Raw genomic sequence first — 24,643 nt, forward strand, 5'->3', positions numbered from 1 at the left:
TTATATCTTGAAGAGTTTTATTCATTTCCCATACTTGTTTGATTGTAGTCTTCTGTGTTTCTTTAAGGGTTTTCTTTATTTCCTCTTTAAAGGCTTCTGTTATCTTCATAAAATGAGATTTAAGGTCATACATATTCTTGCTCTTCAGGTGTGTTAGGATATCCAGGGCTTGCTGTAGTAGGAGAGCTGGGATTCTGATGTTGCCATATTGCACTGTTTGTTTTTTTTTTTTTTTTTTCTTGTGTTCTTATGCTTGCCTTTAGCCACCTGGTTGTCTCTGGTGTGGGCTTAGCCTAGCAGTCCCTGGAAGTAGGAGGCCTCTGGGACTTGTTATCCTGGTTGATGGCAGCCCTTCCAAAAGTCAGGCAGAGCTGTGCAAAGTATTGTTAGCTGAGTATTAACCTATTAACTCCCCTCAGTTATCCTTATATCGAAACAATTCACCTCCTATGACCAGCTCACAATTGAAATTATAAGAGAAGCCTTTAAGATAGAATAAAACAAGAAAATCAACTCATATTTTTCTGTATTTTAAACTTACTTAAATTTAAGCTTTGGGGGCCAGCAAGCTAAATGGGTAAAGACAATTGCTGTGAAGCCTGCTAACCTGAGTTCACTTCCCAGAACTCAGAGAGGAAGAGAACTGACCCCTGCAAGTTCTTCTTCAACTTTCACACACATCCCATGACACAGACAAGCAGGCACTTATACACACCGAAACACACACACGCGCACACACACATACATGCACAAACACACACACACACGTGCACCCACACAATACCATTGTTAGAATTTTTTAAGTCTTGATTAACTATTAAATTTTGTTGTAAACTGCCTTTTCAACAATCAAACTTATAAAACCATTTTAAAGATAATAAAGTAAAAACCCCTCTAAGAGCCTGAACTCATGTGGGCTCCACCCTTTTCATTGGTGTCTCCTTTTCTATTACTCACTGTGTTTAAGACCTCTGCTAAACATGCTCTTAAACAAACACCAACTCAGCTTAATGGTAGCTCCTATTAAAATACTTTTCTATTGCAAGACAAAAATCTAGCTTTACCTGAGAGGAATTCTTGCAGGGGGATGGGGGACAGGGGTGGAGAACCAAACTTTTCAGATTACTGTGTTCCACGGTGTCTACAGTTTTTTGCTGTGATATGATTCAGCAACAATGCATTGACTAATTGCTGACAAAAACTGAAGCAAACATTGAGCCTTGCCATGTACTTTAAATACTGTTGGTGGTTATGTACACTTTATTTCGCCAAATAAATCTCAACAAGAACAAAAGCCCCAACCAATCTCCTGGCTCTTCCAGATAACAGTTAAGCACTTTCTGAGAAGGAGGGTAAAGTCTTTGCCTGGGTCTGGATCCTGGATCCAGGAAAGCTTTAGCTACTTCACAATTGTGCTAGAAGGTAACCTTCAACTCTGGGATCAATCAAGAGCCATGCATAGCAAAAGGTTGTATGTTTAAGGAGTATCTTGGACAGCCCTAACCAAACCCAGAACAAGGCTTCTCATGTCTGATACAGGCTGTTTGGTCAGGTGGTCTTTGGCTCTTTGAAGAAACGTTGTCAGCCTAAGTAAGAAGAATTCATTTAAACTATATATGAATATTAATAGACAGAATTATGCATGTTGTAGAACTTTTATGGGCAAATAACTAATAGTATGATAGCTTATGACTTTTGCCAAATCCTTTACCCTCCCATCTCCTTTTTCTGTATTTACCTCCCTGACTCATCTCTAAAGAGCTTCTCTTTCCCCGTTTCCATGGTCAGGTCACTTAGACTGTGTTTGTCTCCTTTCCATTGCTCCCCTTGCTTCTCCCCTACTTCTACAGTTACTGCAGCATTTGTACTCACATCTGAGGTCTTGGAGCTATGAGCCTCCAATAAGAGACAATATGTGATGTTTGACTTTCTGAATTTGGGTTATCTCATTCAATGTGACCTTTTCAGCTCATTTACATGTAAAATCTATGATTCATTTTTCTCCACAGCTGAATAGTTTTTCATGTTGTATATGTACAACATTTTTATCATTCATTCAACGATTGAATGGCATTTCTATTTCCTAGCTATTGTGAATAAAGCATCAATGAACATGACTGAGCACATGGGATAGGCTATCAAGTCCCTCGGGCATATATCAAGAAGTGCTACAAATGGGTCATTTGATAGCCTCATTTCTAGACTTTAGATGATTTTCTACACTGATTTCTGTAATCACTTTACAAATCTGCAATACCACCAAGAGTGAACAAGGGTTCCCTTTTCCACCTATGTCCCTTACAGCATTTGTTGTCAGCTGTTTTGATGAACTTTTCCACTGTGATAGGGGTAAGATGAAATCTTTAAGGTGTTTTGATTTTCATTTCCTAATTGCTAGAGATGATGGAAAGTTTTGGAGATATTTCTTAGCCTTTTTCCCCCTTTGCTTTTGAGAGCTCTCTGTTAGGTGCCAGGCCCATTTTCTGAATGAAACATTTGGTTTTTGATTTGTTTCTTTCTTTGTTTTATTTGTTTTTAAGCTCTTTATGCATTCTAGCTAATCTTCTGTCAGATAGAGAGTTGGCCAAGATTCTTTTCCATTCTGTGGGCTCCCTCTTCATCTGGCTGATTGTTTCTTTAGCTGTGCTGAGGCTTTGTAGTTTTATGAAGTCCCAGTTGTCAGTTATGGGCCTAAGTTCTTGGGCAGAGGGAGTCCTAGTCAGAAAGTCCGTTTCCATGTCTACATCACATAGGGCATTTCTTATGTTTCCTTCAGTTTCAGTGTTTCTGGTTTCACATTTGGGTCTTTAATCTATTTAGAGAATGTGTGCAGTGATAGATGCAGATCTAATTTTATTTTTCTGAATATGGACATCCAGGTTCCCTAGCAAATTGGCTAAAGATTGTTAGATGTCCGCATTAGATGTCCGTGCAGCTCAGAACAGACCACAGGGTTCCAAGGGGCAGGGAAGGTTTATTCAGGAGATAGGGCAAAGGTGGGGGCAAGAAGATGGAAGAAAAAGAGAGGAAGAAGAGAAGTAGAGGCCGGCCATGACCACGTGGAGAGAGGAAGAGAAGGGGGAGGTGGGAGGGGACAGAGAAGCTAGAGGCAAGAGAGTAAGAGGGTAAGAGAGAGAGGAGGGGGCAAGCAGCCCCTTTTATAGTAGACCAGGCCTACCTGTCTGTTGCCAGATAACTGTGGAGGTGGAGTTTAGACAGAATACTAACAAAGATGATTTTCCCTGTTTATGGTTTTGTTTGGCAACTTTGCCAGATATTAAATAGCTGAAGCTACATATATTTATTTTGGAGTTTTTGGTCTTATTCTGAAGAGCTCCAAACTCCGGAGACCCTTCCTCAAGTCTTAGGACATTTCGGCCACCCAAAAATCACAAGAAACCATACCTGGATGCAATCAGCAGAGGTTTATTAGGGGAGGAGCCAGTGGTCAAAACGATAAGCTCTTTAGCTCCAAGAGCAGGGTTTTGGCCCGGAGTGGTGGGTTAAAGGGTCTTTTATAGCATGGGGTTGGGGGAGGAAGGCATTTTCATGCGCTTACACATGATTGTTTGTTTTACAAATTTTGAACATAGCACTGGGAAGACCAAGGGAGGGGTAACCAAGAACAGTGGAACATTTCAGAGAATCTAGCCCAAATGATCTAGAGTCATGTGAGATCACTCTGCACACTCATTCTTCTCAAAAATGTGGTTTTTACCATGCTATTGTGTCCTATCCTGCCATTTCAGATTACTATCTTTACTTTTTCCGGCTATAGGGCTATGGCCCCACCTAGGTGGCAGCATCTTTATCTGTAGTCAGGAATGCCTTCCTGCCTTGGGCGAGGCTTGGGGAATGTAATCCAGCAAGTGTCCTTCACCTGGAATGTGAAGGCCTGAAATCTTATTTTCAGTTCCAAGTTCTGTAAGGCCAAAAATCTACACATATTTCATAAAATGGCCTTTATAATTTTTCACTCTACAATTCCATTGATCTACACATCTGTTTTGTGGACCATACTCTTTTTATTACTATAGCTGTATAAAACAACTTAATATTGGGAATAAGAAACGCAGGCAATGGAAGAAACTCTAATTTGTAAGTTGTCCATCTTGAACCTGCTTGTGCAGAACTTGAACTCTGGTTAATAAAAATGCCAGGAAGAAACTGCCCTGGGCTGAGCCAGTCAGGGAAAAGAGAAAAAGTGCCTAAAATTATAGAGGTTATAGATAAATTGCTCAAGTTGGCTGAAGTCATCACTGATCAATTCCTGTGAGCCAGGATGCCCCTTACCAAATAAGGTAATGGCTAGGCTAGAGCCACACTCCCCCCCTACCCCCCAATTCCCTGCTAAACTAATTTTAAAAACCAGCCTTCTAGCTCTCAGCACTCATCTGCTCCATTGGAGAAGTCTGAGGGTCCAAGCTTAACCTCTTTGCTTTTGCATACAGATTTGGACTCCTGTGGTCTTTGGGGACCCTGAAATCTGTGCACAACAGGAATGGTAATCCTCCAGCATTGTTGTTCTTGTTCAGGATTGTTTTGGCTATCTGGGGTGTTCTGTGACTCTACAGTCAGCCTGTGTCTTTGGATTGGAGAATTGGAGGTATTTGTCTTAGTCAATGTTCTATTGCCATGAAGAGACAAGATGACCATGGTAATTCTCATGAAGTAAAACATTTAGTTGGGCTCAGACTTACAGGTTCAGAGGTTTAGTCCATTCTCATCATGGTGGGAACCATGGGAGTGTAAGAACTCAGTTAAACTTAATTTTTAGTTAAAGTTAATTTTTAACTGCCCCACGACGCATCCTGGGAAGAGCACATTCCTTAGTCCAAGGACACCTACTGGATTACCCTGCTGGATTAACATTCAGAGGAAGAAGGGATTAACATTCCTCAGACCACAGGGAAGAGAACCCAACTGCATGTGAGGATTGCCCAAAGCATGTAGACACATTCTGCAGGATGGACCAACCTTTGACTCTTACAGACAAGGGAGGTCCTTGCTACCTCATTCCCCAAAGACCAATCACTTTAAAAGTCACTTTTAAAAGTACTGCCAATCATATTGTGCCTAGTCACTGTTTCTGTAGTACACCCCTTAAACTATATAAAAACTGCTCTTAACCTCAACTTGGGGTTCTCTTGCCTATGATGCAAGGGAACCCTGGTGCAAGGGAACCCTGGTGCACCATTAAACTGCCGGGAGCCAAACCCAGGAAATTACCTGCTGTTTTAGAAAGTCTAGTCAGTACAAGGTTAAGAAAGGACATTCACAGGTCTCAGGTCCCAGGAACTTAAAGAACGTCTGGCATTTCCTTGGAGCTGATTATGACAGTGGGATGGTCTAGGGTGATAAGATTATGACAGTGGGAAGGTCTTAGACAGTAAAGATCCCATAGTAAGATAGCCCTAAACAATGACCCTCACCCAAACTCATGTTATTGCAGTAAATCCTGTCCCAGTGAGTTTCTGGGGAGCACCATGTCCCCTGGATTTGGATTTTACAGTCCAACAGCAGCAGGCAAACAGACATCATACTGGAGTAGGAAGAGTTCTACATCTTGATCAGCAGACAGCAGGCAGAGAGAGCTATATGTGCCGTGCCTCATTTGCAAGCCCAACAAACCAACCAGGAGCTGACTCCCAGGCAATCACATTAGGGTCTTTTTATTACAAACTCGAATTCCACTGACTCATGGGACAGTTTGGTGAAGCAGCCCCAAACTCTCAGCAGGACAAGGTTTTATAAGAAATGGGAACAAGTGAGGGAGTGTCCATCCTGGCAAGGATCTAATTGAATGAGTATTGTACGCAAACAGGCGGGTGCTCTGAAGCAAGATCATATAATCACAAACAGTCTAAAAGTACATCTGGAACAATCAGACTAACCTTTGATTAACTGTTGCTAGGAAGTAACTAAGGAGTAACTCTGGGAGGGACAAGCTGTAGAGTCAAATATAAAGCTTAAACAGATGAAAGATGCAGTTAAGTGTGTCCTGAAGAGAAGCAGTTTAGGTGTGCCTCTAAAAGACTCCTTAGATAAGAATTCGAAGAATGAAAAATTCCTGCCTATTTTAAGGCAAGTTGCTTGGGAGAGGTCCTGTGGAATTTGCTCTATGACCTAAGGCAAAGTCAGCTGGGTAGCCTTGAGCTACCCCACTGTAAAAGTGAAATGGTTCATCCCTACTGACTTAGCTTGGAGCCCTGTACCCCATGACCGTGACATGGTTCAGTCTGCCAAGGGTGTAACAGAGGAGCTGGAAGATTTCTTTGATAAGCAATTGGACCTTTGATAAGCTTCTATTTTGGCTTAGAAAAGCCTTCATGGATGAGATAGAGATTTTCTCTTTGGGCTTTCAGGAACAACAGAGAAGCAGCTGGCAGGACACCCTTGAAACGGGATTCTAGGAAGGAGAGCTAAAAAGCCTTCTTGGGATGGGGGAGCTCAAGGGAAACACAGACTAATTGGGTAGAATGATACAGATAGAAAGAAATTTCTAAAGAGCTAGCAGTTTAGTTGTAGCATCAGGTTGACAAAAGATATTTTGTATATAGTTAAGAAAGTAGTTACCTCACTAAGATAGCATGGTTTTGCCTCAGTTTTAGCCTCCCATGTCTTCATTGCTGTAAATATTAGTAAAAATTTAAAGGGATAAATAGTATACACCCTCAGTGGCAAACTTACTCCAACAAGCTCACACCTCCTAATGGTGCCACTCACTGGTGACCAACCATTCAAATCTATAAGCCTATGGGGGCCATTCCTAATTCAAATACCACACCACTGATACTTAAAGTTATGATTTGAATATGTGTGTTAATTGTGATCAAAGTGTTGTTGATATTTGGTGGTGGTGTTCATGGTATTTTGTGTTTTAACAACTATGGCTTCACATTTCTTTCCACAGTGTCTCTGTTATGCTCAGTTCCTCTTCAGCCTCAAATATTGCTTTCTGTGGTTTTTTTAGGTTTTGTTTGTTAGATATACAACTTTTAGTTTGAATGAATCATTGAAGGATTTTCTTTCTTTTTTATTTAAGGCAGATGGTTTTGCTGGATATATTCTAGCTCAGCTGAAGAGCTCAGCTGAGGAGCTTTGGAACACTTGCCTCCCCTCCCCAGGGAGAGACTAATTAACATTCCTGGTCACCTCGGCAACTTTGGAAAGGTCATGGGACATTTGCTGGATGGGAGAGGCTGGTTAACATTCCTTAGACCACAGGTGAAGGAACCCATCTGCAGGTGAGGAAGGCCCAGAGCACATAGACATATTCCACAGGACCAACCCTTGCCACCTTATTCTCTAAAGATCAATCAGTTTTAAAAAATCACTCTGTTCTGCCAATCACATTGTGCCTAATGGCTGCTGCCCTAAAACCTGTATAAAAGCTGGCCAAATGAGCTGCCCCCGGGTCACTGCCTCGCCTTTGTGTGCAGGGCAACCCCAACACATTGGAACAATAAATTTCTCTTGCTTTTTGCATCGATTCTCAGCTCTGCATGGATCACTCAGGATGTCCCCAGTAAGCTTAGGCTCACAAGAGTCTGACACAGCTGTGATAGTCTTTCAAGGGTTAGAATATATTGTTCTTTGCCTTTCAAACTTTCCATTGAGCTGTTTATTTTGATGGGTTTTCTTTTTATATGTGACTTGTATTTTTTCTCTTACAACTTTCAATTTATTTTCTTTGTTGTTGAAGGAAGCTCAGGCCTCAGCCTAAACATTAACTTCTCCAGAGACATGTTCTGGGAGAAACATATTCCAAAGACTTACACACATTCCAGGAAGGGCCCAAGATAAGAGGATTAAAAGGTCATCAGGAAGCTGGGCCCTTAGCACAATAAACCTGGGTAAACAGGAGCTACAGTAAGATACACTTAGCTAACACTCATTGTTATAAGACAATGTGCAAATATGAGTTGCCAAGAAACTGTGGGAGCAGCTGTTTGAGGTAAGCATTTCTGGTTAGCATTGCCTAAGAGGTGACTGTAAGATTGTTCTTGTAAACCTTGTGAAAACCATATAAAAACTGCTCTTAGCTTTAGCTCTGGGTTCCTCTAGCCTGTGTGTGTGTTGGGGGGACCCCAGTGCGTGGGAATCAATAAGCCTTTTGCTTTTGTATCAAACCCCATATTCATGAATGTTTCTCTGGGAGCACGTCTTCCTGGTTTGGATCTAAGGGTCCAACGTTGTGTATGCTTAGTATTTTACCTGTGGTATGCCATGAAAAGTTTCTTTTCTGGTCTTGTTTATTTGATATTCTTTGTGTTTCTTGTTTCTGTATAGGTTTATCTTTCCTTCTACAATCCTTTTGAAGTGCTTGTCTATATCTCTGACTTGGGACTCTCCTTCCTTACCTAGGCCTATAAATTGTGATAAAATATTTCTCTGCTGGTAAAATGAGCCAGTTCAAGCCAGATTTTATATATGTATATGAAGGTTTATTAAGAAGCTTCTCTTGAAGAATGAAAAATTATAAAAATCATTTTTATAGAATATACATAGATAGATAGATGCTTTTAAAGTTCTTTTAGGGACATGGAAAATTTTCTCTGAAACAAGCCAGGCCAATTTCAGGAACTGGCTGTAAAGAATGAAAGTCATTCAGGTGGCGAAACACAATGACCAATGACCAGGCTGTGGCTCTATGGCTTGAACAAGTGAGAAATAGTTAATAAATAGTTGGTAAATGCCAGGGTAGGGCACAGTGACATGGTAAAACCACATTTTTGAGAAGAATGAGTATACTGAGTAATTTTCATGACTATAAACCATTCAGGGTGGGTTTCTCTGGAATGTTTCACTATTCTTATGTTATGTATCCTTGGCAACCCCTCACCCCCTCCTCACTCCCCTGGTTTGTGGTTTTCCTCTTTAAAAGACCCTTAGCCCACCACTCTAGGCCAAACTCTGCTCTTGAGAGAGCTTGTGGTTTGACCGCCAGCCAACTTCCCCAATAAAGCCTCTGCTGGTTGCATCCAGGTACGATGTCTTGAGAGAGTTTATGGGTGGCCGAGACTTCCCAAGACTTGAGTGGGGGTCTCCCAACTTTGGGGGTCTTCACTCTCAGGTAGGCAAGTTCACTGGTCCCGAGAAAGGAGGTCAGGGAAGTCACCATGGGAAAAGAGAGGAGAGGGATGAGAGAGACAGACACACATACACACACACACAGAGAGAGAGAGAGAGAGAGAGAGAGAGAGAGAGAGAGAGAGAGAGAGAGAGAGAGAGAGAGAGGTTATGTCTAGGTCTTGAAGTCTCTAAGAGATCTCAAAGAATTGCCATATCTGCTGTAGAGAAACATAAGAGCCTTTTATTTCAAACCCAGGTTTGGACCGAAAATTGCACAGAGCAAAGTTCCAGCCCCGTATCTAGGGATGTAGAGAATATATACAAGCAGATTACATGGGAGGGGGAAGCGGCAGATGAGGGAAGCTATAATGTTTTTACAAACTGTTCACAGCTGTTGCCTGGGAACGCTTAATTGGCATGATTTCTCTCTAAGAATGTATGGTTTTTGCTTTTCTCAAGGCCATAAGCCACTTGTGTTGGGGAGTGTTTGGCCATCCATCGGAGAGGGTGCCAATTTTGGTGGCATGGAGACTGAAGGCTGCATTTGTTTACCTGTTCTCAAGCTGATACCTTCATTCCCAGGATGGGGGTTCACACGTAGGGAGTGCTATTGGAATGAGGATTTGTGGGCCTTTAGCTCAGGCTGCATCTTTTGGGAGAGTCAGGTGGTGGGAAGGAATGGGGGGGGGCTTCTGTGTGTGTGTGGCTGAGTCGATAGCCAGCTGCTAGGCTTCTGAGGAAGTCACGGGCCAGTGCTAGTCACTTGGCTCAGCAGAGAGAGAGAGAGAGAGAGAGAGAGAGAGAGAGAGAGAGAGAGAGAGAGAGAGACAGAGACAGAGAGAGACAGAGAGAGACAGAGAGAGAGAGAGAGACAGAGGAGAGAGAGAGAGCGAGAGAGAGCACATATACACAGAGAGAGGGAGAGAAGAAAAGACAAAGAGCAAAGTGTCTGGATTATACAGGAAAGAGCCCCTTGGGGAAGGGCAGCCCCACTCTTGGGCTGGAAAAGTTTAGGGTTAGGGTCAGGGTATGCTAGGTAGGAAGTGTGTACCTCAGCTCATTATCCTAGGGTCTGAAATTAAACTATTTTATGGTTTTTCTATTTTATTGTGTCCCACTTTTCCTTTATGTTCCTTTCCTGTTTTTTGTCTGTTTGTTTTGTTTTTAACTTTTTATATTCCTTGTTTATTTGGTCTAGATTTTCATTTTATCTTCTGCTTGATTCATCAACTTGTAAGGCATGCCTTTAAGTTTTCTAGTTGAGTTATTGGACTTTTCAATTCTATCTTCACTTCAGTTTGAGCCCTTGTAAATGTTTCCATCTCTGATTGAATTTCTTAAGTCTTGGATTTTCTTCATTATTTCCATCAGTTTTATATTTGTGTTTTCTTGGGCATCACCCGGACATGTACTCACCCTTAGCTTTTTCTTGTTAATTCCATTGAGTTGGTTTTATATGTCTTCTTTAAATGTGTTAATTTTGTTGATGAAATGTTAATTGTTCTTTTAAATTCTGTTTCCTAGAATTCATCTAGGTAGTTCTCATTGGCAAGCATTTTTACAGAACTGGTAGTTTTTAAAGAGAAAATACTGGCTTGATCCTGTATATTGTTTACTTTTTTGTGATGACATCTGTGAATTACTGTTGTGATTTCTATTTCTGATATGGGCAGAGCAGGTTGGGAATAAAAAGAGGATGTGTGAGTGGAGCAGGCAGAGCATTTGTGAATTGCTTGAGTAGAGTAAAGTTAAACAGACAAACTGGAATGCAGGATATATTTGTGGTCTAAGGTGTAGGTGTAGATCTGGCTGAGTGGAAATGTTGAATATAGGGCATGGGAAGCCCCTATACAGTGGGGTGTAAATAGAGAGAGCCCTGGCCTAAATCTAGAGGTCATTTTCATGCAGGTGGGGAAGGCCACTAGGTCAGGGCACTGGTTGTAGAATTGACTATCCCGATTTGTGTTTGTTCCTAATTATAATGACTAACACTGTAAATTGTAGAACTAACATGAATCCAATGGTATTTGGCATGACACTCAAGGTGGCTTCTTACCCTTAAATTCTGAACCTCCTTCCAATAATTTGAATAGGATAAAGACCATCAATCCATTCTTCCAAATGCCTATCTAAATTGTCTGGTACATTCAACACATTAGTAACTTTTTTGTTAAATGATTAACAAAAGTAGCTGTCTTAACTTCTTGTGTCACAGCAATTGCAGAAGCAGAGGTACTAGTAATTAATGTAATTAAAGCTGTTATACCAACAATAATCAAGCCCACTACCCTCTTACTTCTGCTTAAAGCCTGAATAATTTCATCCAGTACTTGCAAGCCATTTTTAGAATACCAAGGTTCTGTGATACTCAAGACACTAGAACAAAATCTGGTTGATAGACCTCCATAACTGACATGCTGGATTTCAAAACACAAACACAATTAGAAGGTGTACAATCAATGCAACTTACATTAAATACTGTAGAAGAAACAAAAGTATTTTAACTTAACAATTAAAAAAGCCTTAACACATGTGCCAACATCTGTTTGAAATCCAGATCCTGCCCCAACTTTATCTTTTGCTTAACATAACATCATAGAGAACTGCAGCTAATTTCCATATATGTCTCTGAAAATGTCCAGAACCAGACTTCCAAGTGAGGACTGTTATTTCCAATATTGGATTGATTTCTAGACCAGTCCATAATTGAGTCTGAATAACTTGTCACATTTAACAACAATACAAGAGGCACTATAACTTCTCTTTTTGATTCTCTGTTCCACAAGGTCTAAGAACTTGAGGCATGGCAGCTTGTCTCATGAGGAGTATAGATAAGCAATGGTGAGACTTATGTTCAATACAGCTTCCCAGTCACCATTGTCAGGGCACTCAACAAGCTCACAGGTCAGCATCATTCTTTGTCCTGGCATCGTCATGTCTCACCCATCACTCTGAGGGCCACTATGCTCCTTCAACATCCTGCAGAAAAGCACAAACATGCCCTCTTCCCCATATTTAATACCTGATCGGGATCATACCTTATGCCAGTAAGTAGATCCTTCCCTTTCACCTATGCATAAGTATGCCTAGTTGTAGAGCACCATAGACACTCAGCAGAAAGTTCCTTGGTATCCAAATTTAAAAAAAAAAAAAAAACTCTAAAATAAAAATTAAAAAGAATATGATTTAAATAAATTTGTGGTGTACAAGGGTATATCTCCCCCTTTTTTATTTTATGAAGATATTGTTTTAAAGTTCCATAAGCCCAGTCCACAGTCTCTTGTTCTTGACAATTATAAGGAATCCCCGTAATATGAGTAATGTTACATTGCTGCTAAAGAATCTCAAATGTCCTACTGCCATGGCCAGTTCCATTATTTGTTTGTTTGTTTTTCTTTTCTTTTATTATTGGGTACTTTATTTATCTACATTTCAGATGTTATCCCCTTTTCCCTTTCCCCATTCCCTACCCGCAGAACCCCCTTAACCCATCCTCCCTCCTTCTATTTCTATGAGGGTCTGCCCCTACCCACCCACCCACTCCCATCTCCCCTTCCTCAAATTTCCCCTCACTGGGGCATCCAGCCTTCAAGGGACCAAGGCCTTCCTCTCCCACTGATGCCCAACAAGCCCAAGTCCATCCTCCTCTACAAATACAGCTAGAGACATGGGTCAGAGGGATGTTACTTACTGGCTTGCTTCCCCTGGCTTGCTCAGCTTGCTTTCTTATAGAACCCAAAAGATGACCAGCCCAGGGATGGCACCACCCACAATGGGCCCTTCGCCCTTGATCACTAATTGAGAAAATGACTTACAGCTGGGTCTCATGGAGGCATTTCATCAACTAAAGCTCCTTTTTCTGTGATAATTCCAGCTTGTGTCAAGTTGACACAAAACCAGTCAGTACACTCTCTAACATATTGGTTCTATATGAGATAATAGGATGGTCTATGAAGTGTGCTCAGGAGAGGCCCCAAGGCAAGGGCTCTTTCCAAAGTAACTGCTGTCATTCATTCATTGACTGTGAGTCATTTCCTTTTTCTGACTTCCTCTTCCCTGGTGGTGAGAGGTTGTGTTTCTAACAACAGAGTTCCTCAATCCCTGCTCAATCGCTCTCTCTCTCTCTCTCTCTCTCTCTCTCTCTCTCTCTCTCTCTGTGTCTCTCTCTCTGTCTCTCTCTCTCTCTGTGTGTGTGTGTGTTGTGGTGGTGAGATGCTGAGGATCAATCACAGGATTCTATGTGTGCAGCAGCAATTACACTGTCACTGACACTGAGACAAATTCATATTCCCAGACCACTCTTATTTCTTATAGTCATTCAAGTAAGAAGACGCTGACATGACAACATTCAGCTGAAATGTGCCCCTGCCTAAGTAAGATAAACTGACTTAAGTTTATACTTCTGGTGGTCAACTGAAGATACAGATGTTAAGAGCATGAACAAAGCACATTTAAAAATATTAACTTTGGGCAAAGTCTTAAAAAGTTCTTTTTTGGTACCAAATGAAGACTAAAAGCATATTTTGTGATAAAATTTTATAAACTTTATTATTTAAAAAATGCAAAACAAACATACTCACACAAAATTAACCAGAACCAAAAATCTATACATCTAAGTTAACTTCAAAATCCTGAAGCCATGGAGCTTCACGCTGGATTTTACATATTCAATGTTGAATATATTTTATGAACTTATAATAAGTTAGAAAGCAGATTTCATTCACTGTCAAGAGTACTTTTAAACTTAATGTAAGCAGATTCTTTTGAACAGTTTTTAGTTGTGTGGTATGTGAACAAGCTACTCAGTCACAGAGATACACATACAACGCACACAGACACACACACACACACACACACACACACACACTCCCCTTAACCTGGCACCCTGGCTCTGGCTTTTATTTTCCCAGTAGTTCATTTACAAAAAGTAGGAGAGACATGTGCGTGTCATCAGCGAGCACGAGTGCGGGCTGGGCTTCAGAGCAGCATTTTGTTAAGTTGTACCTGTTCTGCTGTATTAAAGGACACATACATACGGGTAAATGAAAGACTGTAGAAAAATGATGGATTGCATTTTAAATTTTGAACCAATTATAGATAAAAGTTTTAAATTCAAAAGTTCCATCCCTGTAGGGAACCGCGGTGAACGGTGACAACATTCGCCATTACAAGATGGCGTTGCCATCCGGTGCTCATACAAGTAAACAACTAACTGCGCAGGTGCAAGAGGCGAAAGCACACCAAGTCACTGTCCATCCCGGGGCGTAATATGGGGTGATGAGTAAGCAGCCAATCAGAAGTGAACACACCACTCTAGGGTGCATATAAGCAGTGCCTTTTCCGGGCTTGGGGTCTTCTGCTTCAGCTGATACAAGAATAAAGCCTGCTGTAGTAACTACCCGATCACTGCCTCACCTGTCTCTCTTGCAGGCGAGGGGACTCGGAAGGGGTGCGGAACATCTGGTGCCGAAACCCGGGAACTTCAAGGCAGCACAGAGACACCCCCCCCCACCCCCGAGACTTGGGGCGGGTTAAAAGACTACAGGATCGAGGTACGTCTCTGAGAGGTATGTTTGGGGTGGAAGCCTTGGTTGCGAGCGGATTTTCACCCATTGCCGCCGCTGCACTAGTTGGTCTCTTGCTTGTGTTGCTTTCGTTTTTAGCTTATTTGTGTTGTGAAGATCCAGCTTGCAGCACAGCTATTAATGCAAGTCAAGAGGTTTTAGAAGAGGTCCACTCCAGTGTATCAGAAACAGAGCGTGTTAGCCGGCATCAGGCCAAGGAGCCTGGGGAAAAAGATAAGGCCAAGGAGCCTGGGAAAGGGAAGCAGGCAAGAAGGCCTGGACAAAAGAAGCAGACCCAGAAGTCTGGTAAAAAGGGAGAGTACTCAAAAGAAACAGAGGCCACTTCAGGGCCTGTTAAGAATAAGGACCCTTCACCAGCTGGTGAAGAGAGAGTGGAGGTCAAAAGGACTCCCTTTACCCCATTAAGGAGCTTGCCACCATAGACCTTAGCAGCTCTGAAGAAGATCTAACGCAAGGAGAGGAAGAAAGCCTAGAGGAAGAGGCAGTCGCCTATGAACAAAACAGATATGGACCAAAAAATAACCGTCCTGAGATAAGACTAAGAAAGACCTTGAGTCCTTCGGCCCCGCCCTTGCCTCCGGCCTTTGCCCCGGGCAGCATCTCTAATTCATTTCTCAGCCCAGGAGATTGGAGACAGCTACAGCTGGCATTTCCGGTCTTTGAAGGGGCAGAGGGAGCCCATGTTCATGCCCCAGTAGAGTATAGGCAGGTCAAAGAATTAGCTGAGGCAGTACGTGCATATGGAATTGGGGTTAATTTTACCATATCCCAAGTGGAGAGATTAAGTGCAACTGCTATGACACCAGGAGACTGGCAGGACACAGTGAAGGCGGTACTTAACAATATGGGCCAATATTTGGAATGGAAATCGCTCTGGCATGAGCAGTTACAAGCACAAGCCAGAGCTAAGGCAAGCATTGAGGGTCAACAATTATGGACTTTTGACATGCTGGCTGGAGTTGGCGAACATGCGAACGACCAGACTACTCATCCCTGGCAGGTCTACACACAGATAGTATCAGCTGCAATAAAGGCATGGAAGTCTCTCCCTAGGAAGGAAGGCAGTAACCTTTATTTGTCCAAGATAATTCAGACATCTAATGAGTCTTTTTCTGATTTTGTGGCCCGAATGACGGAGGCAGTGGGTAGGATTTTTGGTGACCCAGAACAGGTGATGCCATTGATAGAACAAATGGTCTTTGAAAATGCTACAGCGGAATGCCGCACAGTCATTGCCCCTCGTAGGAACAGAGGGTTACAAGACTGGTTGAGAGCCTGTCGCGGCTTGGGAGGTCCCCTTACTAATGCCAGACTTGCAGCATCAAACTTAGAAATGGTTGCAGTCCTCCTTAAAGGTCAGAATCGTGGAAAACCCATTTTGGAAGGGAGCCTAAGGTTTTGATAGTGCCTTATACTGCCCATCAAGTCCAAATATTAATAGCAACCTCTGATGTTTGGGCAGTGCTGGTTACTTCCTTCAATGGTCAAATAGATAATCATTATCCTCAGCATCCCATCTTACAATTTGCCTTAACTCAAGCTATCATATTTCCATATATTGTGTCTCAGGAGCCACTCCCAGATGAAATGGTAGTTTATACGGATGGGTCAAAAACAGGAGTGGGTGCCTATGTGGTTAATGATAAGGTTACATCCAAACAATACCATGAAACCTCACCTCAAATTGTGGAATGCCTAGTGGTGTCAGAGGTTTTGGAAATCTTTCCAGGTCCCTTAAATATTGTTTCAGATTCCTTCTATGTGGTTAGTGCAATAAAGCATTAGAAGTTGCTAGGTTAATTAAGACATCTAGCAGACTTGTAGAAGTTTTTCAAAAGATTCAGCTTACCCTGGCTAAGCGAAGATTCCCTGTCTTTATAACTCATATTAGGGCTCACTCAGGCTTACCGGGACCTATGTCCCGTGGAAATGACCTGGCAGATCGAGCCACAAAGTTGATTGCAATTGCCCTTTCCCCAAAAATGGATTTGGCTAAAGCCTTTCATAAAAGGTTTCATGTGACAGCTGAGATGTTATGATGTCGATTTAACATCACTAGAAAGGAGGCTAGAGATATCGTGACTCAATGCCAAAACTGCTGTCAATTCCTACCTGTTCCCCATACAGGAATTAACCCTCGGGGAATTAGGCCATTACAGATCTGGCAAATGGATGTTACCCACATCCCATCCTTTGGCAAATTACAATATTTGCATGTCTCCATTGATACCTGTTCTGGAGTTATGTTCGCCTCTCCATTGACCGGAGAAAAGGTGGCCCATGTTATTCAACATTGTCTCGAGGCTTGGAGTGCCTGGGGAAAGCCTAAAATCCTTAAAACTGACAATGGACCAGCCCACACTTCTCAAAAGTTTGGACAATTTTGTCGCCAAATGGAGGTGACACACCTGATGGGTCTTCCTTACAACCCTCAGGGACAGGGCATCATTGAGTGTGCTCATCGTACCCTTAAAACTTATTTGATAAAACAAAAAGGAGAAGTTGAGGAAGCTCTGCCCACGGTGCCACGGGTTATTGTCTCTCTGGCACTTTTTACTCTTAATTTTTTGAATTTGGACAGTCAGGGCAACACGGTGGCTGATCACCATTGCCTGGAACCAACTAGGCCAAAAGAAATGATAAAATGGAAAGATGTTTTGACTGGTCAATGGAAAGGCCTGGATCCTATTTTAATAAGATCCAGGGGAGTGGGTTGTGTTTTTCCACAGGAAGAAGACAACCCGTTTTGGTTGCCGGAACGCCTGACACGATGCCTCACAGTTGTGGATGATGATTCCTCAGCGGGTTCCCCTACAAATGCTTTTGATCGCTACATGGATTCTCCAAGCTTGGGTTCCTAGTATATATAGTGAATTTAGATGGGCTATCCTATCTGCTTTTCCAAAACCTATGCCCTTGCCTTCTTAAAAGGTGCCGCTTCTGCTGTCAAAGAATTTCTCCTATACCTTTAACTATACCAAGCAAATTAATGCCTCACTGCAGTTTGTGTGTATCCTCCATTTCTTTTCATCTTATCCAACCACTCCTTTAATACTTGTACCAATGTAACTTGCTTTATGTCCCAGTGCTGGTCTGCTCTTGTCTATAAGCAGGCCCTAATAGCCAGAATACCACAATGGATCCCTATCCCTGTTCAGACATCTGGGACCTTGACTTTATTTCGACAGAAGAGAGATTTTGATATAATGGCAGCCATTGTCACAGTTATTATGCTCGGAGCAGACGGTGCTACCATTGGAGCTATTGCCATGTTTCACCAAGTACAAACCACTGAATTCGTCAATATTTGGCAGAAAGAGTTAGCCAGGCAATGGCTACCCACTCTTCCTCCACAGCAGAATTGAAAGGAGGTATTATGATACTCAATCAGAGATTAGATTTGGTTGAGGAAAGACTGGATATCTTATTTCAGTTGACATAAATTGGCTGTGAAAGGAAATTCGGAGCTTTGTGTATTACCAACATTCAATACGAAAACTTTACAAAAGCAGCCAATCTCTCATGTAAATTGTCCTTATATCTTTCAGGAAATTGGTCTGAAAATTTTGGTAATCTTCTTGAACAACTTCGCAGAGAAATTATTCTTGTCAACTCCACCCGCCTGGATCCCTCCATCATTAAAGGACTTTCTTCTTGAATTTCTTCCGCCTTTTCTTTCTTTAAGGAAAGGGTGGGGATAGGCATGTTTGGTGCAGCCCTATGTTGTGGATTTGTGTTCATGTTATGGTTGGTCTGCAAGCTCAGAGCCCAACAAAAACGTGATAAGGTCGCTATCGCCAAAGCACTCGTAGCCTTGGAACAAGGATCTTCCCCTGAAATTTGGCTATCTAAGAAAGTAACTGATGACTGAGACCCTCAGTTGATGCACCCCAAGGGTTCAGCCCATTGCACTGGGTCGATGAGAGGTCTAAGTCTAGCCAGCCCTTGCCTGAATAACTGTGGTACCTGAATATTTAGAGGTGTTTGCGAGTGGGTACTCGACAGGGAATGTTCCACGAGTGTAGATATATTTCCTGAAAGTATGCCTGATTGCACAAAGGTTTGATGCCAAGAAACCTCCTCCCCTGGTGGCGCCCCAGGGTGGAGGCTCCCTTTCCACGTCAAAAGGCATCGAGATGGGTATGGGAAGTATTACTCATTGCACGACAACGAGAGAAGAAACCCATTACAATATCTCATTTTGCACTGAGTTGGTGCCGCGCTTGATAGGCAAAAGGCTGTTCCATCTTAATAAAATAGAAAGGGGGAGATGTAGGGAGCTGCAGTGAGCGGTGACAACATTCGCCATTACAAGATGGTGCTGCCATCCGGTGTTCCTATAAGTAAACAACTAACTGCGCAGGTGCAAGAGGCGAAAGCTAGCCAAAGTCACTGCCCATCCCAGGGCGTAATATGGGGTGATGAGTGAACAGCCAATCAGAAGTGAACACACCACTCTAGGGTGCATATAAGCAGTGCCTTTTCCAGGCTTGGTGTCTTCTGCTTCAGCTGATACAAGAATAAAGCCTCGCTGTAGTAACTACCTGAACACTGCCTCCCGTGTCTCTCTTGCGGGCGATGGGACTCGGAAGGGGTGCAGAACACATCCCCCCCCCCAATTTCTGGTTTTGTTTAAAGGGACAGAGAACAGCTTGAAAGAATAGAGAATATGGTCGATGAATTCGAAGGCTAATCAACAGCTATAATGAAGCCTGTGCATATAGAGAGGACAAAGAACAACACAAAGGTGGTGAAATGCAGCCACTGCCTCAGCCTCTCCACATGATGTAGAGCTTAATTCTAGCTGAATGGTGCTGTCAGAACAGACTCCAGAATGGCACAACACCAACAATACCAACAACAACAACAAAAGTCAAACAGTTCCATTACATTTCTTCAGGATGATTTCATGCATTTTATTTTCTTTTGCATAGAAAATAGTCTGTCTCTTTGGAAAATCCTGCTGCTTATTTTACAGTTGAAGGCTTCTAGATTAAGCTATCCTTTCATATGGTATAATATTACTTCTACGTGATTCAAATTAATTATAATTATCATATGAGCTACATTGCAGTTTGGCTGTAAGAATCAATATAGGTAAAAGATGGTGTCCTGACTAGTTTTATGTCAACTTGACACAAGCTAAAGTCATCTGAGGGGCAGGACCCTCATTTAAGAAAATGCTTCCATAAGATCCGGCTGTACACAAGCCAGCAGAACATTTTTTTAATTCTTGATTGATGGAGGAGGACCCAGGTTATTGTATGTGGGGCTATCCCTGGGCTGGTGGTCCTGATTTCTATAAGAAAGCAGGATGAGCATGCCACGAGGAACAAGCCAATTATTCATCTCACTTCCATGTTCTGTGCATCAGCTCCTGTTTGAGTTTGTCCCCTTTGAGTTCCTACTCTAGCTTCCTTCAGTGATAAACTATGATGTCAAAGTGTGAGCCAAATAAATCCTTTCCTCTCCAACTTGCTTTTTGGTCATGCTGTTTCATTGCAGCAATAGAAACACTAACTAAGACCCACAGTAACTCTAAGTCTTTAACAGGTATGTCTGAAGATAAAGTATCTTAAATGAAGAAATCAGGTTTCTGAACATCGGAACTGTAATGTTTCAGATCCCACCATCCTCTCACATCTACTGTGAGTAATGAGTGTTCCTGGTTATTGCCAGCACTCAGTCTTGGGGAGACAACTTCTTTTCTAGATTTTCAAGCAGAACAACAACATGTCCATCTTCAGACATGACTTGCACAGCTCTGCACAGAATCTCAGCTGGAAGACAACACAAGAGGTAGTAGAGGTGGAGGAACGATTGAGAGAGCACGAAAGCAAAGCAAGCAATAAATACAATACCCCAAGACACCGGTTAGAAAGAAATGTATGCAACTTATCTCTCTGTCTCACAGATTGTTCTTGTCCACAGTGAACTTGTTTTTAGGGCTATAATAATGAAATATTACTGACAGCTATTTAATTCCTAGTTGTTTTCACCATTTTATTTTATCGTTATTAAATGTAAGACAAAGAGTTGTTGTGTTTATTACAAAACTCAGGCTTGAATATGACACAAGGGTGCAGCCTGTGAAAAATCAGACTGATGGTGAAGACCAGTCATCTTTTTATTCACTAGGGAACTGTATTCATAACTTCATTAATTAAAATATGATAAAAAAAGAAAGTACTCATTAAATGGTTTTTTGTATGTGGTAATTTTTTTTTAAATCCTGTAGGAATTAGCACTATAATTTTGAAAGTTTCCTTTCTGAAAAATTCTGGTATCTCTTTTTTTCTTTTTATGAGTATTTTCCTTTTATTTTGAGATATTAGTATAATCACATCATTTTTACTATTTTGTGATAGAGGTTTGGTGCTCTTTCAATGGCTTCTCTTTGAACAAACCTGCACATAAATAAACACCAGGTACAAGATGTGGTCCCTGCTCTTTGGATAATCTCTGAATTTTCAAAAATAAACTGTTTAGGAAACATGGAGCCACTGGCAAGTAAAGTCTATAACAACAACTCCAGACACCTTTCTGTGACAGATAAACTCATCTGTTGTCTCTGTCCTCTGATGCAGAAGACACACTGATCATTTAAAATCAGCCAGTGGGGCTGAAGAACTGAATCTTGAGTTATATTCCATTTTTTATTTAAATATAAATGTGCACATCACATGTGACCAACAACATTCAGAACTTGAGCTGGTGAAAGGCTGGTGGCTGCCTCAGAATGTCTAGATTTCCTGCATCTCCAGAGAGGTGGCTGCCAGTCTGTAAATGTCCACTATTCTTTTTCACACCTGAAACTTCAGAGCAAACTTTGGGACAAGAAGAAAGCAAACGGGGAGCATGACTCAAGAGTTTCTGATGTGATCTCAGCTCTGGGTAGTACTTCCTCTGGACTCCTCCTGGAGAACTGGGGTCCTTCCAGTGCATGTTCCTGGTATAGCACCCCATCTTGTCTTCCTTTTTATTCACCTGGTCACTTCATATCAGGTGCAAATGGGACTCAGCCTAAAACTAGACTAGGGGTCTTACTAAGGAGGCTTCTTACTTTGGCTCAGGAATGTGGCTGGCAGGAGAAGCATCATCATCCACCAGGAGGCTAGTGGTCAGACAAACTACATTCCTTTCCTTAAGATCTATGGAACAAGCTGGCCACTTGAACCTGATCATGAAGGAAAATCCACATCCTCTAATGTTTTGCATGACTTATATTAATGAAAAGAAAGAAAGAAAAATACTAAAGTCCAGAAAATGGCATTTTATAAACCAACTTAATCAAGGTTAAAACACAATGAACAACTGTGCTACTCAACTGTATTTGCCAATGTGCCAAATGCTTAAAGTTCAAGCAACTATTTAGACTTTTCAGAATCTATAGTAGCCCTCCACATTTGCCATAGATTGCAGACCTTTTAGACATAGTCCCCTCTTCTATAGAGATCTTTTGTGGAGTCAGAGTCAATATTGCAGATAAAACTGACATGGGAAACTAAGGAGTGAGGTGTCCTCTGTGCCAAACTACATGTTTAAGTTGATTGTTTTAAACTAGGGTGAAATCAGGATGGTTTTGGGGTGGAGTAATAAAGACAATTCCAAAGGTTTTTGTTGTTGTTCTTTACTGTTGAAAGAATTAGAGGTAAACTATTTAAAATTTTGACTTCTCGGTTTATAAGTACATTAATATTTTAGTCCTTGATATGAAAATTACAGGGGCATGCCTGCAATTCCAGCACTCAGGGGGCAGAGACATGAGAATTGGATGTTCTAGGATAGCCTGGGAGGGGAGTGTTGGGGAGGAAGAATATCCTTTATTTTCTTGTGCTTTTAAGAATCGGTCTGGCTTCTGATGCTGAAATTCTTACGGCACGTTCTGGTGTTGTTCACTGCTTTATGAAAAATGCCAGCAACAGATGCACATCACCCTCTGCTGGACAGTGAGGGAAACATTACCTTTAGCTTTGAAAGGTAGTCATTTGTAAGAAGCTTTCACCAGCATGAATGCAGTCCTCTTTGGAGTCAAGGTACTGACTATCTCAATGAGTGACAGCTCTACACACACGAGGAGTCTATGCCCAGGAGTTTGCATAGATGGCAGGGCAGCCATCATGATCTGAGTCCCCGTCCCTACTGTTATCCTGACAATTATGTCTTAAGACCCTGGGGAACGACTATTAAACCTCTGTAGGATTGAAGTTTATTGTTTAGAAAGTGAAAAAAGCAATACCTTGAGCTTATTTGAAGATGTCTGCACCGTACAAAATGCCATGGATACATGACCTGCATTCACTTGTCTGTTGGAGAAAGACCACTTGGAAGGTAATACACATTCTCTTAAAACAAATTGTAAAGACAAAGCATGAATGTGTGTGTGCAACAGACAGCCATAACTGAGAACCAGAAAGCAGAGAAGACTCCTTTCCCACATTAAGGGAAAGTTTATGTACATTCTCAGTGTACACATAACCTTCTGCTATTTACTTTTGTCTTAAACCTCATTTTTATTTTTGAAACGAAACAAAGTACATTTTAAAAACACACTAATAAGTAGCATGCAAACTAATAAAAGCTGCCATCAAAGCATGAACTATAACTTTAAACGGGTTAAGGCATACTATTTAATTCTTGATATTAGTGAAAAATATAATTTTATTATCAAAAGCATATAAAGCATATTACAGTATACTATGGAAGAATATTGTATAAATTTCAGTCACTAGAATAAAAAATAAACTCAAACATCTTTGACTGAACGAAATAGAAGAAAATTAATACAATAAGAACACTTTACAATGAGAGAAAAAATATGACAATAGAGTTTTTAAAAACATAAACTTTGAATGGGTTAAACTCTTACTAAATAACAAGATTTTAAGTAATTGAATAAAAAGAAAAATACATCTTTTGAATTCTTAAGCGAAACCCACTCAAAGAGGTAGAAAATATATGAAAGATGAAATGATTTAGATAAAATAGCAAGTGGTGTTCTACTCATCACTAAGGCTAGATGTGAGTCTAGTAAAATGTTAATTGACAAATCATACCATATGCAATGATTTGATCAGAATTCTATATAGTAAATAACCTATGAATTTGTTTTGCAGAAGCAGAGCATCAAAGTATATAAATCACACCTGCTAATCAGAGGAGAATTAGCAACAATGAAAATGAAACTCTCCCGGTCATTCTTTATGCAGCCCTGTAACAGACTTGTGTGTGAATGTTATTTTTGATTCTTGTTTTCTGGCACCATCTAGTGTGTAATAAATGCCACTGCTCCTATGGGTGTGTGTTTCCCAAAGAACTATCAATCCAGGGAACATGAGATATCTATTGACCCAACAAGATCAGTGGAAAATTATGAAGGAACTTTGCTGCTCATGTAACCTTGGAACAGCATCATTATCTACATTAGTCAGTCATGATGGAAAAGACTAAAGCCCACAATCTTAACACTGCCTGGGCCTGTATTCTCTGCTCCTGCAATATCCCAGGAGGTAGAACAAAACCACCATCATTACATGACCTAGTAAAGAGGAGATGTGTGTTTTAGTGTTTGCTGATATTTTCCCAGGATACACAGACACCTATGCCACCCTGACTGGACGCTCAAAAACAACAAAACTTCCCCCTTTGAAGCTCAGCAGCCTCTGTATTAACCAAGCAGAGGTCATTTACAGCTATAAAGTGTTCTTAAAAGTTTTTGTCAAACAAGAGATTCCCTAGATTAGTCCTATATGTATAGTCCTATACGTAAAGATAACTACCTCTCTAAAACGAGCAGTAGTATTTTTCTTTCTATCGTGGATTCCTCCACTGCTTTATTTAATTCAGACACTGTTAGTGTAACCACAAAAAAAATTTTAAAGATCTAATTTAGTGATACTTTGAAGGTATTTACAACTCTCCTATGTTATGGTTAATATTGTTATTTTATTTGATCTATATGTGTATTATCATTTGATTTCAAA

The 24,643-nt window shown here is 41.2% G+C and overlaps 1 long non-coding RNA gene across 4 annotated transcripts in view; it reads left to right on the forward strand.

The window, feature by feature from the left end:
• LOC143441940 (uncharacterized) overlaps positions 1 to 18,319 on the forward strand; it is a 31,148-nt gene extending 12,829 nt beyond the window's left edge. For 3 of the 4 annotated variants that reach the window (XR_013109698.1, XR_013109702.1, XR_013109700.1), the window contains 3 exons: positions 7,046 to 7,247; positions 14,506 to 14,627; positions 17,390 to 18,319. This is a non-coding gene — a long non-coding RNA (uncharacterized LOC143441940). Of the gene's footprint in view, positions 1 to 7,045; positions 7,248 to 14,505; positions 14,643 to 17,389 lie in introns of all 4 variants that reach the window. The other variant, XR_013109699.1, reaches the window with a different exon arrangement.
• Positions 18,320 to 24,643: the final 6,324 nt, after the last annotated feature.

This window comes from Arvicanthis niloticus, chromosome 4, assembly GCF_011762505.2.
Source record: "Arvicanthis niloticus isolate mArvNil1 chromosome 4, mArvNil1.pat.X, whole genome shotgun sequence".
NCBI lineage: Eukaryota > Metazoa > Chordata > Mammalia > Rodentia > Muridae > Arvicanthis > Arvicanthis niloticus.